Consider the following 18116-nt stretch of genomic DNA (forward strand, 5'->3'; position numbering starts at 1 on the left):
TGTAGGAGATCGCTCCCCACACCATGATGCCGGGTGTTGGCCCTGTGTGCCTCGGTCGTATGCAGTCCTGATTGTGGCGCTCACCTGCACGGTGCCAAACACGCATACGACCATCATTGGCACCAAGGCAGAAGCGACTCTCATCGCTGAAGACGACACGTCTCCATTCGTCCCTCCATTCACGCCTGTCGCGACACCACTGGAGGCGGGCTGCACGATGTTGGGGCGTGAGCGGAAGACGGCCTAACGGTGTGCGGGACCTTAGCCCAGCTTCATGGAGACGGTTGCGAATGGTCCTCGCCGATACCCCAGGAGCAACAGTGTCCCTAATTTGCTGGGAAGTGGCGGTGCGGTCCCCTACGGCACTGCGTAGGATCCTACGGTCTTGGCGTGCATCCGTGCGTCGCTGCGGTCCGGTCCCAGGTCGACGGGCACGTGCACCTTCCGCCGACCACTGGCGACAACATCGATGTACTGTGGAGACCTCACGCCCCACGTGTTGAGCAATTCGGCGGTACGTCCACCCGGCCTCCCGCATGCCCACTATACGCCCTCGCTCAAAATCCGTCAACTGCACATACGGTTCACGTCCACGCTGTCGCGGCATGCTACCAGTGTTAAAGACTGCGATGGAGCTCCGTATGCCACGGCAAACTGGCTGACACTGACGGCGGCGGTGCACAAATGCTGCGCAGCTAGCGCCATTCGACGGCCAACACCGCGGGTGCTGGTGTGTCCGCTGTGCCGTGCGTGTGATCATTGCTTGTACAGCCCTCTCGCAGTGTCCGGAGCAAGTATGGTGGGTCTGACACACCGGTGTCAATGTGTTCTTTTTTCCATTTCCAGGAGTGTATATCAATATTAAAGTTATCTTTCAACTTCGTTAGACCTTCGTTATTCATTTACTGGTTCATTAACAAATCAGTTCTTTAAACACCATTCTTACATAGTTAGGTCTGCAAATAATTATTATTAACACAATATTTAATTTTTCATTTCGGGACACTCGGATTGCACAACATTTGGAAACGACCCTATCTAGGTTAGTTGTGAGGATAATTAAATGATAGGAAAGTTCTGGTAAAATTTAAGTTGTTATTGAATAGTTCACTCTCTGGTCCATACGAATACAGTACTAAAAGTTTCAACGTGCTTGTATCGTTGCGGCGGTCGGCGGGCGGCGAGATGGCGGGGCACAGAGCACACATACAACCACAGCTATGGCCCTTGACGTATCGGCACTTTAATTCTTAGCGTCGCAATACTTTTCCATTTAGTGCCTATGGAATTTGGCCGTGCTGTTTGGGCGTTGGAACGGCATACCCGAGGCTCAATGAAACTACGTCTTCCAGGAGAGCCTCCTCGCTCCAGAAGGTGTTGCTCAGACCAATGCCAAACTCAAACTACTACTACTGAGCCCGTTGTGCCGTTCAGCGCCCGTGTGCATTTTCCCGCGCTCGCCTGCCATCCACCTTTTACCGCTCCCTTACAGACAGGGTATTCACCCGAGGTTTTGCATTCTACATATCCTAACACATTGCCTACGTATGGACCAGATGCACAGTTACAATTTTAAACATCTTACAGCAGTTCCAAAATTTGTTACATTTCAATTCAATCACAATACTACTCGACATTTGACATAAACATTAATGTTCACATTGAAACTTGTTTACAGTTTTCTTAACACAATGACATGAAACAAAAAAGAAATGAAATCAGAACATCAATTACACTATTTTATCGAAAAATCAGATGGAAAAAAATTACTTATTTGTACAATAGTACAGCGTTGTTGTTGTTACAAAGTGATTTGAAAAAGAGTGAGGATGTCTGTGCGTCTGCGTATACCTGTTGACTGTGAAGACCAAACATTCTCTCATTTGCTGACCCGTTTCACATTTGAAATTCGAGAAAATACGCAACACACAATCGAGTTACGCAGAGCAAGTTTCTTTAATGGGTTAGTCTGCGTCGACTGATATTTAGGGGTATGTTTGTGTTCACGAAGTGAGAAACTTTGACACAGCTGTTTGGGGAGGTATGTGTGATCTTTCTTATGCCAGTATACGCTACAGCACCACCACGCCTAAAATTACATAAAAAAATTAAACTTAGAAATGCATCTCACATGTTGTTTTGTGATCCACATTTCTCTCACGGCTATTGTTGGGTAGACTAATGCGGATAAACCTGTTCAATACTGTTTTTATTCTTCAATGCTCTTTGAAACGTGGAGCTGCTTGTTATATGCACTGTTAGCTGCGAAGTAGAAACTGAAGTAAAATTTCCAGTTACGGTTATGTAAGTCGGAAGTATCAGATATTTAACTTCGAATAATTTGATGTGCAGGAATTAAATTAATGATCTTGTTGTCGTTCTTGTCTTCAGTCCAAAGACTGGTTTGATGCAGCTCGCTCTCCATGCTACTCTATCCTGTGCAAGCTTCTTCATCTCCAAGTACTTACTGCAGCCTACATCCTTCTGAATCTGCTTAGTGTGTTCATCTCTTGGTCTCCCTCTACGATTTTTTCCCTCCACGATGCCCTCCAATACTAATTGGTGATCCCTTGATGCCACAGATTGCGTCCTACCAATCAATCCTTTCTTTTAGTCAGGTTGTACCACAACTTTCTCTTCTTTCCAATTCTGTTCAGTACCTTCTCCTTAGTTACGTAATCCACCCATCTAATCTTCAGCATTCCTGTGTAGCCCCACATTTCAAAAGCTTCTATTCTCTTCTTGTATAAACTGTTTATCGTCCATGTTTCACTTCCGTACAAATACTGTCAGAAAAGACTATTTACACTTCATTCTATACTCGATGTACTCTTCCTCAGAAACGCATTTTCTGCCACTGCCAGTTTACAGTTTATATCCTCTCTGCATCCACCACCATCAGTTATTTTGTTTCCCAAATAGCAAAACTCATCTACTACTTTAAGTGTTATATTTCCTAATCTAATTCCCTCAGCGTCACCCGATTTAATTCGACCACATTCCGTTATCCTCGTTTGGCGTTTGCTGATGTTCATGTTATATCCATCTTTATAGACAATATCCATTACGTTCAATTGCTCTTCAAAGTCCTTTGCTGTCTCTGACAGAATGACAATGCCATCGACATACCTCGGACTTTTTGTTTCTTCTCTCTGGACATTAAATCCTACTACAAATGTTTCTTTAGCTTCCTTTACTGCTGGATCAGTATATAGATTGAATAACATAGGTAGGCTAAAACCCTGATTCACTCCCTTCTCAACAAATGCTTCCCTTTCATGCCCCTCGATTCTTACAACCGCCATCTGGTTTCCGTACAACTTGTAAATAGCCTTTCAATCCCTGTATTTTACTCCTGTAACCTTTAGAATTTGAAAGAGTATTCCAGTCAACATTGCCAAAAGCTTTCTCTTCGGCTACAAACGCTATAAAGCAGGTTTGCCTTTCCTTAACCTATCTTCTATGAGAAGTCATAGGGTAAAAAAAAAAGGCTCTGAGCACTATGGGACTTGGCATCTGAGGTCATCAGTCCCCTAGAACTTAGAACTACTTAAACCTAACTAACCTAAGGACATCACACACATCCATGCCCGAGGCAGGATTCGAACCTGCGGCCGAATCGGTCGCGCGGTTCCAGACTGTAGCGCCTACAACCGCTCGGCCACACCGGCCGGCTTCATAGGGTCAGTGTTGCCTCGCATGTTGGTACATTTTTCCGGTATCCAAACTGATTTTTCCCGAGGTCGGCATCAACCGGTTTTTCAATTCTTCTGTAAAAAATTCGTGTTAATATTTTGGCAACTGTGCCTTACTAAACTCATAGTCGGGTAATTTTCACACCTGTCAGCGTCTGGTTTCTTTGGAATTTGACTTCAAGGAGAATATAATAATTCAAAGAGTAAGTCTAAGGGTATGTCGCCTGTCTCTCAAAGTTTGTTCACCAGATCTAAGACTTTTGTCATGGCTGGCTCTCCCAAGCTGTCATTGGTTCTAACGGAATGTATTCTACTCATAGGGCCTTGTGTCGACTTAGGTCTTTCAGTCGTCTGTCAAATTCTTCACGCAGTGTCGTATCTCCCATCTCATTTTCATCTACGTCCTCTTCTATTTCCGTAATATAACGCGTAGGGACATCCCCCTTGTATAGACACACTATATAGTCGGTCCACCTTTCTGCTTTCCCTTCTTTGCTTATGACTGCTTTTCTCTTTTCTCCAAACGTCTCTTTAATTTTTCCTGTTGGCGTGGCATCTATTTTTCTTCTAATGGTACATGCTTCTAAATCCTTACATTTGCCCTCTAGCCATTCCTGCCTATCCATTTTGACCTTCCCTTCAATCTCATTTTTTGGCGTTTGTTTTACCTTTCGCCTGCTTCATTTACAGCATTTGTATATTTTCTCCTTTCATCAGTTAAATTCAGTATCTCTTGTGTTACCCAAGGATTCCTACTAGCCCTCGTCTTTTTACCTACTTGACTATCGGCTACCTTCATTATTTCATATCTCAAAGCTACCCATTCTTCTCCTGCTGTATTGCCTTCCGCCTTCCTTGTCAATAGTTCCCTAATACTTCTCCGAAACTCTCTACAACCTCTGGTTCATTTTATCCAGGTACTATCTCCTTAAATCCCTATCTTTTGCAGTTTCGTCAGTTTTTATCTGCAGTTCATAAACAATAAATTGTGGTCATAGTCCACATCTGCCTCTGGACCTGACTTAAAATTTAAAATCTGGTTCCGAAATCTGTCTTAATCATTATATAAATCAGTTTGGAACCTTCCAGTGTCTTCAGGACTCTTCCACATATGCAACCTTCTACCATGATTCTTAAACCAAGCGTTAGCTATGATTAAATTGTGCTCTGTGCAAAATTCTACCATTCGGCTTCCTCTTTCGTTCCTTACCTCCACTCCATATTCACGTACCACCTTTCTGTCTTTTCCTACAATCTAATTCCAGTCATCCATGACTATTAAATTTTCGTCTCATCATACATTTCTTCAATCTCTTCATCTGCGGAGCTATACTATGTGATCAAAAATATCCGGACACCTGGCTGAAAATGACTTACAGGTTCTTGGCGCCCTTCATCGGTAATGCTGGAATTCAATATGGTGTTGGTCCACCCTTAGCCTTCGTGACAGCTTTCACTGTCGCAGGCATATGTTCAGTCAGGTGCTGGAAGGTTTCTTGGGAAATGGCAGTCCATTCTTCACGGAGTGCTGCACTGAGGAGAGGTATCGATGTCCGTCGGTGAGGCCTGGCACGAAGTCGGCGTTGCAAAACATCCCAGAGGTATTCTATAGGATTCATGTCAGGACTCTGTGCAGGCCAGTATATTACAGGGATGTTATAGTCGTGTAACCACTCCGCCACAGGCTGTGCATTATAAATAGGTGCTCGATCGTGTTGAAAGATGCAATCGCCATTCCCGAATTGTTCTTAAACAGTGGGAAGAAAGAAGGTGCTTAAAACATCAATATAGGCCTGTGCTGTGATAGAGCGAGGTAAAACATCACGGGGTGCAAGCCTCCTCCATGAAAATCATGACCACACCATAACACCACCGCCTCCGAATTTTACTGTTGGCACTACACACGCTGGCAGATGACGTTCACCGGGCATTCAGCATACCCACACCCTGCCATCGGATCGCCACATTGTTTACCGTTATTAGTCTCTCCACAGAACGTTTTACCACTGTCCAGTCGTCCAATGTTTACGCTCCTTACACCAAGCGAGGGTCGCGTAGCTTTTACCGGCGTGATGTGTGGCTTATGAGCAGCCGCCCAACAAAAAAATCTTAATTTTCTCACCTCCCGCGTAACTGAAACAGTACTTGCAATGGACCCTGATGCAATTTGGAATTCCTGTGTGGTGGTCTGGATAGATGTCTGCTATTATCCATTAAGACTCTCTTCAACTGGCGGCGATCTCTTGTCAGTCAACAGACGAGGTCGGCCTCTACGCTTTTGTGCTGTACGTGTCTCTGTGGCATCCCTTCACGTTTCCACATCACTATCACATCGTAAACAGTGGACCTAGGGATGTTTAGGAGTGTGGAAATCTAGCGTACAGATGTATGACAAGTGTCATCCAATCACCTGAGCACATTCGAAGTCCGTGAGTTCCGCGGAGCGCCCCATTCTGCTCTCTCACGATGTCTAATGACTACTGAGGTCGCTGATATGGAGTACCTGGCAGTAGGTGGCAGCACAATGCACCTAATATGAAAAACGTATGTTTTTGGGTGTGTCCGGCTACTTTTGATAACATAGTGAGGTTGGCATATAAACTTGTACTACTGTTGTGGCTGTGGGCTTCGTATCTATTTTGACTGCGGATTCACTATGCTGTTATTAGTTGCTGCTCCGGGTTCCAATTTTTTTTCTCATTGTTAAACCTACTCCTGTATTGCCCTTATTTGATTTTGTGTTTATAACCTTATATTCACCTGACCAGAAGTCGTCCTGTTCCTCCTGCCGCCGCACTTCACTGACTCCCACTACATCCATTTCCCTTTTTAAATTTTCTAACCTACCTGCCCGGCTAATGAATCTGACATTTCGTTCTCTGATCCGTAGAAAGCCAGAAAGAAAAATTCAGATGTTAACATATGTAATATGTTAACATATAAACAAGTCGAGATGTTCTAATACTGCCTTAACGCTATCAGCACACTGCGAGGATTTAAGTTTCCATCCAGTAGCATTCGCTGCACTGCGACGCCAACTGCTAGGATCATTCAGGCTATTTTCTGGCGTGCATTCAGAAAACGTGTACTGCTTTAGGTGTCGGGCCGGTACCGTTACTTTGTAACACGCCGTAGCCTAGATACTCATCTCTACCTTTCCGTTCGTGCGTCTCGCGGATGGGAATGCTCTGCAGTGGGAAGCTACCGTACCTTCATTCGGGAGGAGTGGGATTTTAAGTACCTGTCCAGCCATCCACATTTAAGCTCATCTAATTCGATTAAGACGAATGCCAGGACGATTCCTTTGAAAATAACACGACGAAGGTACCTCCCCATCCTTGTCATATCGTATCGGGGGAAAAGAAAATTACAGCACAACCTTACAAAAAGAAGGGGATCGATTGATAGGTCACATCCTGAGGTGTCAAGGAATCATCAGTCTGCCAATAAAGGACAATGGAGCGAGTAAAAAATACAGGGAGGGGGGGGGGGGGAGGCGAGAGACTTGACTGCGGCAAGCACGTTGCAGAGGAAGTAGGTTTGTAGCTTGCAGTAGTTACGCAGAGATGAAGAGACTTGCACAGGGCAGACTAGTGGGGAGAGCTGCACCAAACCAGTCTTTGAAGAGAAGACTGTAGCTACTATACTACCTTGTCATATCCAAGTTTGCGCTCGGTCTCTAATGACGTCATAGTCGACGAGGCGTTAAGCCATAATCTTTCTTCAGTTTTAATAGTAACTTTTCTCGAGAACTGGAGAACGTGATCCAGAGGGAAACTGGTATCGATGATATGTATCGTGCTGAATAAAGGAAAAAGGTACGTCCAGAGTTTCCGGACAAACTGACGCTTTGATTTGTGGATTTAAATGTTTCTAATTCGAGGAAACTGTGTTTGGCGTAAGTTGTGCAATACGTAATTTAACAGAACAGTGTCCTATTCCTCTTGTGCGGTTTTAGTCAGTATTGAAGGTCATTGTATGAGGGTGAGTCAAATGAAAACCTTAAATTTGTAATAAATCGAAATTTCGCGTCGTATCCTGTAAGTTGGTAAGCGTGCTACAAACAGCGTGCAGAATGGCTTCTAGGTGGCAGTATAGTGCAGATGCACACATACCATCGCAGTATTAGTATAAAGATGGACGCCCCACTTGTGACTTGCACCAGGGAAGAACAGTGTTCTGTTACTCGGTTTTTGCATAGTGAAGGTGTGAAACCTATTGAAATTCATCGACGAATGAAGGTTCAATACTGTGATGAGTGTTCGTCACAGCAGCAAGTCTACGAATGGAGTAGGAAGTTCGCAAATGGTGTGACTTCAGTGGAAGGTGACGGCGGGGTCAGATTTTCTCTGCCTCGTGATGACTGGGTGTTGTGTGATGTCCTTAGGTTAGTTAGGTTTAAGTAGTTCTAAGTTCTAGGGGACTGATGACCATAGATGTTAAGTCCCATAGTGCTCAGAGCCACTTGAACCTCAGTGGAAGGTGCTCCTCGTCCAGGTCAGGCACAACGAGTTGTGACTCCACAGAACACTGCCGCAATTGAAGCCATAGTGAAGGTAAACCGCCGAGTGACACTGAATGACATTGCAGCATGTTTACATATTAGTCACCGGTTAGCACATCACATTGTGCATGATGTGCTCCAGTTTCACAAAGTGTCTGCAAGATGGGTGCCACGGCAGCTGACTCCTGAAATGAGAGGACGACGTGTTGATGCTTGTGAAGAACTTCTTCGGCGCTTTGAACGAGAAGGTGATGGCTTCCTTGCAAGAATCGTTACTGGGGACGAAACCTGGGTTCACTTCCACCAACCGGAAACGAAGAGAGCGAGCAAGAAATGGCGCCATTCCTCTTCACCAAAACCAAAGAAGTTTCGAATAGAACCGTCAGCTGGGAAGGTTATGCTGACTCTTTTGGGACGAAAAAGGCGTCATTTTGGAGCATTACATGCCTAGAGGGACCACTGTCACCAGTGCATCATACACAGATATACTAAAAAATCATCTGCGGCCTGCAGTCAAATCAGAGCGACGTGGATTGCTGTCAGCAGGTGTCCTTTTGCAACATGACAATGCAAGACCCCACACTGCCCGTACAACAGTTGCAACAATCACAGACCTGCATTTTGAGTGTCTTCCTCATCCACCATACTCACCAGACCTTGCCCCAAAAGATTTCCATATGTCTGGACCACTCAAAGACGCAATGGGAGGAAATAAGTTCCGTTCTGATGAAGAGGTACGCCACGCGGTGCATGAGTGGTTGCGCGGACTACCAAAAGAATTTTTTTTCTAAAGGAATTTATGCTCTTTGTAAGCGCTGGAGGACTTGCATTGAACATGGGGGAGATTATATCGAAAAGTGATACAGCTTTGTACCACTTCTGCACAATAAATAATATTTAATAAAATATTTAAGGTTTCCATTTGACTCACTCTCATACTGATGATATAAAGCTTGAGAATAGCATTACTGATAGTGCGACTATAAACTATCTCTTTTCTGCGCTGAAAAACTTAACCAGTCACCATTCAAATCTATGGACATATGAATATAATGACAGACTACTATTTGTGTGTTTTTTAAAGATAATTGTACCGCGAAATATATGTTGACATCTAATGTTCCGGAACAAAGCGTGATTGCGAAGTGATAATAGTGAATTAAGCGCTGAGATTCTCTCTTTCCAGTGAAGATTGAGATTCTCCGTTGTTATAGATCGTGTATTAAGCTTTAGTTCGTACTAGTGAGCACAATGAATAAGGAGAACTTACCCTCGGCAGTACTGCTCTGAAATCAGTTGTGGAAACATCGATGACAGTGAAAGCTAGAATCAGTCCAGGAGGCGTGCTCGGGTAGACTGATGATTGAGGCAAGTGCTTGCGATAAACAGGAAACCCGTTTTCAAGGTGCGGTCAGAAAAGCGTTGTAAATTCCCACTACACATTCATCACATTGTAAGTCCAGCGTATTTAAACAGTTTGCACTGCAACGGCATTTATCTTTGTCATCCCCATTGATTCAGTCATTGCATTTCAGAACATTTGATTCGTGTCAGTATCAGAAAGATAATGGCACGACGATTCGTGACGAGAGATGATCGGTGGTTAAAGATGATGATCGGAGAATGGTGGATTATTATTCATTGGAGTCGCCCAAAACTGAACAGTATTGTTTGTAAAGAATCGGTTTGCGCTACAGGCAGAAGGTACGCTACTAAAGAATTACTCTGCAGCGTGCACAAATCGATAATCCGCAGCCCAGTGCCGATATTTAAAATTTCTGTTCGTGAAATAGACAAAAGCATGTTTACCAAAGATACACCAAGAAATATTGATAGCAACATTCCCCAAGTGCAGGGCATTTACTTCGCGAAGTATTTCGTTTCTGACTACTTACTACGTATATTTTTCGTAGTGATTGAAATTAGGTTACGGCACAATGTCAAGCAGGCGGCAGTGCCACTCGAGATCTTGAATAGTTTAGAACGATTGTTTCGCGTTCTAACGCTTTACTTCATAAATCTGTCGTCTTACCTCCCCTGGGACGTATCTTTTATTTTGACGTCTACTTCCGACACATCGGGCAGTTCCTTCTCGCTGTTTTGCGCATGTGACCTATTGCATGGAAAAGCCACCTGGCGATGGTTCCCATGTGAAAAAACGACGGCTGAGGTTGCGACTAGCATGTTAGTGGCGCCGAGCTGTTGCTTTCACTTAGCCTCCCTCACTCGTCCTTGTAATGTCGAAAAGCTTCTCTGGAGATCAAGCGTAGCCTTGATACAACGTTCGCCTGCCCTCATTTTGAAGGGGCTATCGTACACTCTTAAGTTCACATCTCTTAGAAAATAGATGATTGACTGCGGGTGCAGTCTAATTAGGTGAAACTAGAGCGCCTTGTTGTTCTTGAACAGTAACATTTGTTTGTTTGTTTCAAACTTCTAACACGTGCTCCGTATCATTAGTAATATAAAAGTCCCATCATAGATGCTTATTGGTTTAATACTTCTTGTTCTTCAGTGGAGTATGTTAAATTCTGACTTATACAGCGGAGCACTTTTCCCCCTTTTCAGCGTGTGCTACGAGCAGACTAATCATCGTGACTGAATGTGTTTCGCCGTAACATGTTTCGTGCTGACGAAATTTTGTAAATTTGTGGTAAGGACTTGTGAGACCAAACTGCTGAGGTCATCGGTCCCTAGGCTTACAAAATGGCTCTGAGCAGTATGGGACTTAACATCTGAGGTCATCAGTCTCCTAGAACTCAGAACTACTTAAACCTAAATAACCTAAGGACATCACACACACCCATGCCCGAGGCAGGATTCGAACCTGCGACCGTAGCAGTCGCGCGGTTCCTGACTGAAGCGCCTAGAACCGCATGGCCACAGCGGCAGGCGCTAGGCTTACACACTACTAACTTGCGTTTAGGACGACACACACACACACACACACACACACACACACACACACACACCCTTCCCCAAGGGAGGACTCGAACCTCCAACGGGGAGGCCCGCGCGGGCCATGACAAGACGCCAAGACCGCGCGGTTTCTTGCTGACGGTTGGATATGTTACGACCTTACAATATGTGGCGAAGGCTATTCTGGTTACCGTTATCATTTCTCACTGCTTCCCTGTTCTGTTCTATCATAATCCTTTCGTCGTGGTCATTTCACGGGCCGCAAGTGGGAGCGACTAATATTTTTCCCCACCCTACTTAGAGGAAGGAATTTCAACGGTAAATGTCCAACAGTAAATGTCTCCGTGATGCACAACACCTCTCGTGTAGCATCTGCAGGTATTTAGACTTCGCGAATATTTAAAAACAGACTACTCTGTCGTACTATGATTAACTTGCAACGTGATGGCATCCGGGTTCTTATTTCTCCTCTTGGTGGAGATACTATACGATCGAAGAGGAGAGAACAGGCCGGCGAAACAGCAAAAGATCCCTAACTAAGTGTAGTATTTAACATTTTTTATCCATCATTTTTTACTTCTTATTCAAAGAAGTGTAATGAAAAATTGTAACGTTGAAATAAACTGCACAGAAGGAGCAAAGGAAAAATAATACATTGTATCATTTCAGCGATATATTAATCTGCATTAGCACTCTGACAGTGATCTTGCACAATGTGGCGGAGGCTACCTGAACATGGTTTTTCAGTGTGTTTTTATTGGAATGGAAAGAAAAATCCCTAAAAGTCTTATTCCCTAAAAATAATTTCAGAAATATTTGACTCCAAATATTGTTTTCTACGTTAATGACTGATTTAGTATTTGACAACAGTATTCTTAATCTTGCATTATGTTGTTTGTCTTGCTTTCCATCTAAATCCACCGGTAACCATTGTCACATACACATTGACAAAATACAGGGTGTCCATAAAGTCCGGGAACACGTTCAATTATTTATTGAATAAGAACCAAACATTGTACAGATATCATACATATGTCGTTTTGAAGAGAGACCCTGAAAGTTTTTCATGTATACAGCCAAAGCGTAGTTTGGCAATTTGCTGATAGTCAGCGCTAGTCGCAAATATGGCGAGTTCGTGAAATGGCCTCCTCGATCACCAGATCTCACCCCGTGTTGCTTTTTTCTGTGGGGACACATTAAAGATCTGGTGTATGTACCGCCCCTGCCACGTGATGTACCAGAGCTCCGGGGGGGAATACGGGAAGCGACTGCCACAGTCGGCGATGCCATGCTGGGACGGTATGGCAAGAGTTCGATTACCGTATGGACGTCTCTGCCGGGTCATACAAGGTTCGCATATCGAATGTTAGTAAAAAAAAAAAAAGTGTATCTCTTCAAAATGCAGTATCTATGACATCTGTACAATGTTTAGTTCTCGTGCAATAAATAATTGAAAGTGTCCCCGGACTTTATGTACACCCTGTAAATACGTCAGTATACGAATACCTCTTGGAGCTTTGGTTAGCAGCATCTCCTTCCGAATTGGCGCCAAAGGTGTTAGCCTAATTTCGGTTTTTCAGGATTTCCTTAACTCCGTCCTCGTGAATAGGGGGATGATTCAACAAGTCTGTGGCCAATTTCCTGCTCTCAGAGTTACAGCTGGTATAAAGAAATGCCTCATCTCTAGACTTTAAGGTTAAACCTGTAAAATGAATTTGAAGTGTTTGTTGGTGCGTATTAACGTAAAATAATTACACTGTAACACATCATCTTAATACTTAACAATGTAATTGTGCTACTGTGTTGAAGTAAATACGAGCAAGGTAAAGGAAATGTAAAATTAAAACAAATGCAGCCCTCTGTCGCGAAAAACCTTCACTTTCGCGACCGAAGGCTGCAATTGTTTTAATTTTACCTTGTATCGGTCGCTGACAACGCAGTCATGTTTAAAGTTTTGTGGAAAATGTAATTATTTCTAGCTCGCCGGAGAAATAATCTCTAAATATAAAAATAAATAGAAATAGTGGAAGAAAGCAAACAAAAGACGAATGACCTTCGCGTTTGCAAGTATCATTTGTTAGGTCCAGCTGCCGACCACTGCACTACATAGGTGTTCTTTTTCACTACTATAGGATTTCTCAGTACCTCTTTTTTTCCCCCTAGATAACCTTCATCATCATGCTTTACTGTGAGCAAAGTTTTTTTCATGAAAAAGCGGGTGTGTTTGAGCGAACTGTGTTGGAAATGACTGATGTATGAAAACGGCGAAGTAATTTAACGCAAGTTTAGTCTCGTTCTGGGAAAACGTAAGCATCACACTAATTACTGGAATTGAAAATGATAGTCGGGAAAATATTATTGTAATTATTCTGCTCTAATTGTAGATACATGTAGCCTCAGGAAACGAGCAAGAGAGGAGGAAAGAAAATTCATGGAGCAGCAGTTTCTGCATCAGTGCATCCGTTTATAGTCGTTTTCTCGTGCTGGAATCGCAGAAGAGATGCTGAGAACTGCTTTCCTATATCATTCAGTAGCAGTATGCTAACGGTACAGGACTCCAGATCTTAACGATGTTCGTCAATTTCACCGTCCGTGTGTTTGAGCCAAACAATTGTTGCCAACAGGAACAAAGTTTCCTCAAGTTGACTTTTCCTCATTCATGCAAAGACGTACGTCTTTACTAAGCTAAAAATTTCCGATGCGCAGGACGTCCCACAGTATAAAAGAGAAATACCACGTGTCGCGATTTCCACATAACGGCATTTTTCCACTTTTCTATCTCAAATAAGAATAAGGAAAAGATATATTTGCTAACTGTCACGCTGTGAAAGCTACCTTGGTGAGATATTGCAGAAGATATCTGGTAGAACAGATTTGTTTCCCATTGAAATGACACTGTGCTCCTTGGATAGAAAAACTGTGTTTCTTGGCAAGTGCTGCCGGTCACGTAAAGTGACCTCATATGATTGCGTCTGTTAGATCATCACTTGTTAGTGCCTAAATGGTACGCCCTTGTAGCTTGTCCCATAGTTCGCAGCGTGCGCCCTTCACTTTTTCGTTGCTTAACGCAGAGGGTACCTCATATCGTTTTCAAATGTTATACCAGTCTCATTAGGGTTTACCCAGTAGCATATGTGACCATAGTTACGGGCAAGGCAGAGCCGGAGTTATTGTCAATTGTGTTTATTCGCTGAAGCGTGTCGGCCGCCCCCTTTCCCATTAATAATTACGTCCTTTTGCGTTGTCAGGTCCGAAAGCGGGGGCGTTTACGTAGGAGTACCGGTACGCAGCAGAGGTATACGAAGCCAATATCGTGTGGGAGGTGGTCAGTGGATCGACCCGTTGTCTTTTTCTCTTTCTTTATTTTAACAGTATAATAGTGCTGCTGTCCACTTTCACTTTAGGTATGTTTTTCTGTAATTTTATAACAGCTCTAGGTTCGTTAAAGAGCTTCTGTAATTTGCTAGTGGTCCTTTAAACAACCCGAGATGTCTGGTTTTATTCATAACAGCGCACAATTTTCTCGTTATAACTGAAAAATGGAAAAAGATACTGTCAAGTGCCCCATCGTAACTGTATAAAAATCAGGGGATAATTCTAATTTCTTTCTGTTACAGGCTTTCTGTTACATGTAATATGAAGTTTATAGTAACAAGAGATCTGCTTTAGAAAATTTGATGTTATCAAGCTACACTTAAGGGAGGTTCTTTGGAGATTATACGGTGATATACGTTATTTTCTATTTACATGCGTACACAGCCGCGCAGTATTTTAGAAGTGATTTCATTTTCAACGTGGGATTGTTAATAACTTCATTCATGTATGAGAGACACTACAACAAAGGTCCTAGGAATCATGGTAAGATTTGCTGTCGAAATTCCGAATGACACTTTTCCAATTAAATTAAAAACCCATTTCTTCCTCAAACAAATTTCTGGCACAGTGACAATGAGGGGAAATTTAAGATCCAGTTACCCGCTGTATACGAACGAAGTTGCCCTAACAACAATTGGCCTTCCTTAACCCTAATGTTTCTGTTCGTTCAATCGTAGCCTCACTAGCAATATGTAAAATAGTCCAAATAAGTTCAGAATGATTAAATTTCGTCCACAGTTGTGGTAAATTATTATTTTCTTCAGTAACAACATTACACCTCTTCAGAGGTTTTGAAAGTCCTTGTTACTGCATTCAACTGTCAGTGGCCTTAGAAATGTGAATGTACTGTTTCTCAAAAGAAAAATGAATTCTGGTTTTTGTGGCGAATGCTTACAGTTACTACTGGATTATTAATACATGGTGGGGCAAGTAAAGGTGGCCCAGAGAGCAGAGTTCCAGGCTACAAAGAAACACAGCATAGGAAAGGAAATACAGCACTAACCTGACCACAGCAGATGCTGAAAGTGACAAGCATCCATGTCTTGCCACTGTAGGGCCCTGGTCAGCAAGTTGCTGAAGGGTGACTGCTGGAATTGCTGCAGTCACATCCGAAATGTTCTGCTGCAGTTCTTGAAGACTGAGGGTTGTTGGAATACATCTTAGAGTTGCGGGCTCCCCACACAAAGCAACCGCACACTGACAGATCAGGTGACCTGGATGGTCAGTTAGGGCCGCGACCAGACTAATCTCTGTTAACAACTCTGTCAGGCACGAAGATTGTGCGAATGTGCTCCAAGGTTCGGCCGGCTGTATGGGCAGTTGCTCCATCGTGTTGGAAGTAACTGTAGATCTTTTCCTCCTGCGTTAATGCGGTCACAAATGGTTTCAAAATGTTGGCAAAGTAACTCACCAAAGTCAGAAAATGATTAAAGAAGATCCAATAATGCGGTGTGCGTACGCTGCACGCCAAACCCCAACCTTCTGATCATGCATCGGTGTTGCGTGGAAGTTATGTGATTCTCCGCTGCCCAGAACGTGTGATTCTGTGAGCTGACATAAGTACTTAGGTGAACCCAGGCTTGAGCAGATTAAAGAACAGATCCGTGTCCAAGCCATTCATTGATGTCTCGGTGGACAACCACTCACAAACCTGGAGAGGCTGGTTTCAGTGCATGGACAGCACAGCCTCGGAAGGGATGCCTGTACAGGTCCAGGTAAAGTATTCGTCCGTATGGTCGACGTGATATCCCGGTCTGTTGCGACAGGTGTTGGGTTGATTTGGTAGAACTCTGAAGCATTTTCTGGAGTGCGGGGACGTTCGGAATGTTTTTTGACTCGTCTGACGCCAATTCCGGACTAAGCGTTGTATGGTACTCTTTGCTGGTACTTTGACACCATTAAACTTCTCAGCAAAGAACTGACCGCACCGTTTCCACGATTTTATTGTCCGGTAACTTTCCACAACGAACACTCGCTGCTCCACTGTTGAGTACCACCGTCCGCTTTGCACTGAAAGCTCGCACTACACTCTGAACCGGTCAGTATCACGTGGCAGGCGTACACCTGGGGTGCGTGTCACTAGATGTGGATATGTGCATACAGCCACGTTCAGTCGTGTCCTCTCGTCTGGGCCACTTTTATTTGCCCCACACTGTATTACAATTCTCATGATTTACTTGCAACATTTCTCAGTGTGTGAACTACTGACAAAGCCTTTATCTGGGTATATAATATTGTCTCGAATGATCTCCATATCAGGTTTGGAATCTGTAACGCCGATAGAGGAATCTGCATCAGAGCGATGGAGTCTTTTCACTGGGCACTCCACTTTCGACAGAACGCGCCCTTGGAGATGATGCGCTAGAACAAATGTTGGGCTACCGCCCCCTGAGAGATACAAAGCGTTTTCTTTTTTGTTTTTAATACTTCCAATAGTTTTCGATTGCTACAAAAGTTAGTCCGGGGTTCAGGCGACGGAAGTACCATCGTGAGCCAAGGTATGCCGCTAACCATTTACCACTTTTTAAATTACAGAGATGAAATTTGCCATCTGGCTGCATGGAACACATGGACTTGCTAGTTTTTCTACGTTTTGAGTGCGCTGATACTCCGCAACTGTGTACCGAATTAATGAATTTGTTAAAATGCTCTTTTTTTTAGTCCACGACCATGACTAACAGATCAAGTGACTTACATTTTCAGCTGATGATATCACTCAGTAAAGAAGAACGCATTTCAGTTTGGAATTTAGCGCAATGAGTATGTAGAACGGAAACCCAAAGAGATACTCCTAGTTAGTTTTCCCAATGTAGAGATTGCTTCTAAGTGTGCTTGTATTTTCGTTTGTGTCAGTCATGGCTGCATCTACAGCTCGAACTTTCTGACTTAAAGATTGTAGGTAAAATAGGAGAGGGAGAACGACATTGGCTGCAGTTGGCCCCAACCTTTACGTTTAACCGTGTCTAAGGTTGTTCCCAGCAGCCAGCCCTTCCTTTGGTTCACTCCCCGGCATGTATTCTAATGTGGCGGTACCAGATTACGTCTTGTCCAGAATGTCGAAACTTTTCGCTGTGCAGCAACTCGCTTGTCTATTGATTATCAATTTTTGGGGTCAAAGTCATTTAGTGATTGATCTGAAAGTACCCTGCATTAGGTAGTACCAAGGAATCATTGAACCTGAGTGAAAAAAACAAGAAAAAACTTGGCAGAGCTTCTGGTTTGACTCCTCAACGTAACTCCTCATAATAAAATATCCTTTCTTTAGTTGTGACAGACAGAAACTTCAATCGTTTCTCCGTTGCCATAAGTAGTGAACGTTCTAAATTTGACACTTTCTCTTTCACGGCATTCCATGCTTCGTAACTCAATGAGTAAAGACTGAAGTTGCACCTAGTCATTTAATTCGTATCTGTGTGTATCAAATTAATTTTTACAGTATGGGCTGTGGTTGGTGTGAGGATTAAAATAATATTGTGTAATGAATTTTCCTTTGTTAATACTTGACGTAAAACCATTGATAATTTTCTAGACTTTCTTAAATATCATTGCACAGTACCTGTTATTCCAGGTAAGTTATATAGTACATACTGTCTTGTTACAGTAATACAGTTTTCTTTGTTTAT

The 18116-nt window shown here is 43.3% G+C and overlaps 2 protein-coding genes across 5 annotated transcripts in view; one reads left to right on the top strand and one right to left on the bottom strand.

The window, feature by feature from the left end:
• The window catches only part of LOC126253648 (T-cell immunomodulatory protein), a 443932-nt gene that overhangs the window by 316644 nt on the left and 109172 nt on the right, over nucleotides 1-18116 (bottom strand). The window lies entirely within an intron of this gene.
• LOC126253651 (transmembrane protein 47) overlaps nucleotides 1-18116 on the top strand; it is a 387066-nt gene that overhangs the window by 84316 nt on the left and 284634 nt on the right. The window lies entirely within an intron of this gene.

This window comes from Schistocerca nitens, chromosome 4 (genome assembly GCF_023898315.1).
Source record: "Schistocerca nitens isolate TAMUIC-IGC-003100 chromosome 4, iqSchNite1.1, whole genome shotgun sequence".
Lineage (NCBI taxonomy): Eukaryota > Metazoa > Arthropoda > Insecta > Orthoptera > Acrididae > Schistocerca > Schistocerca nitens.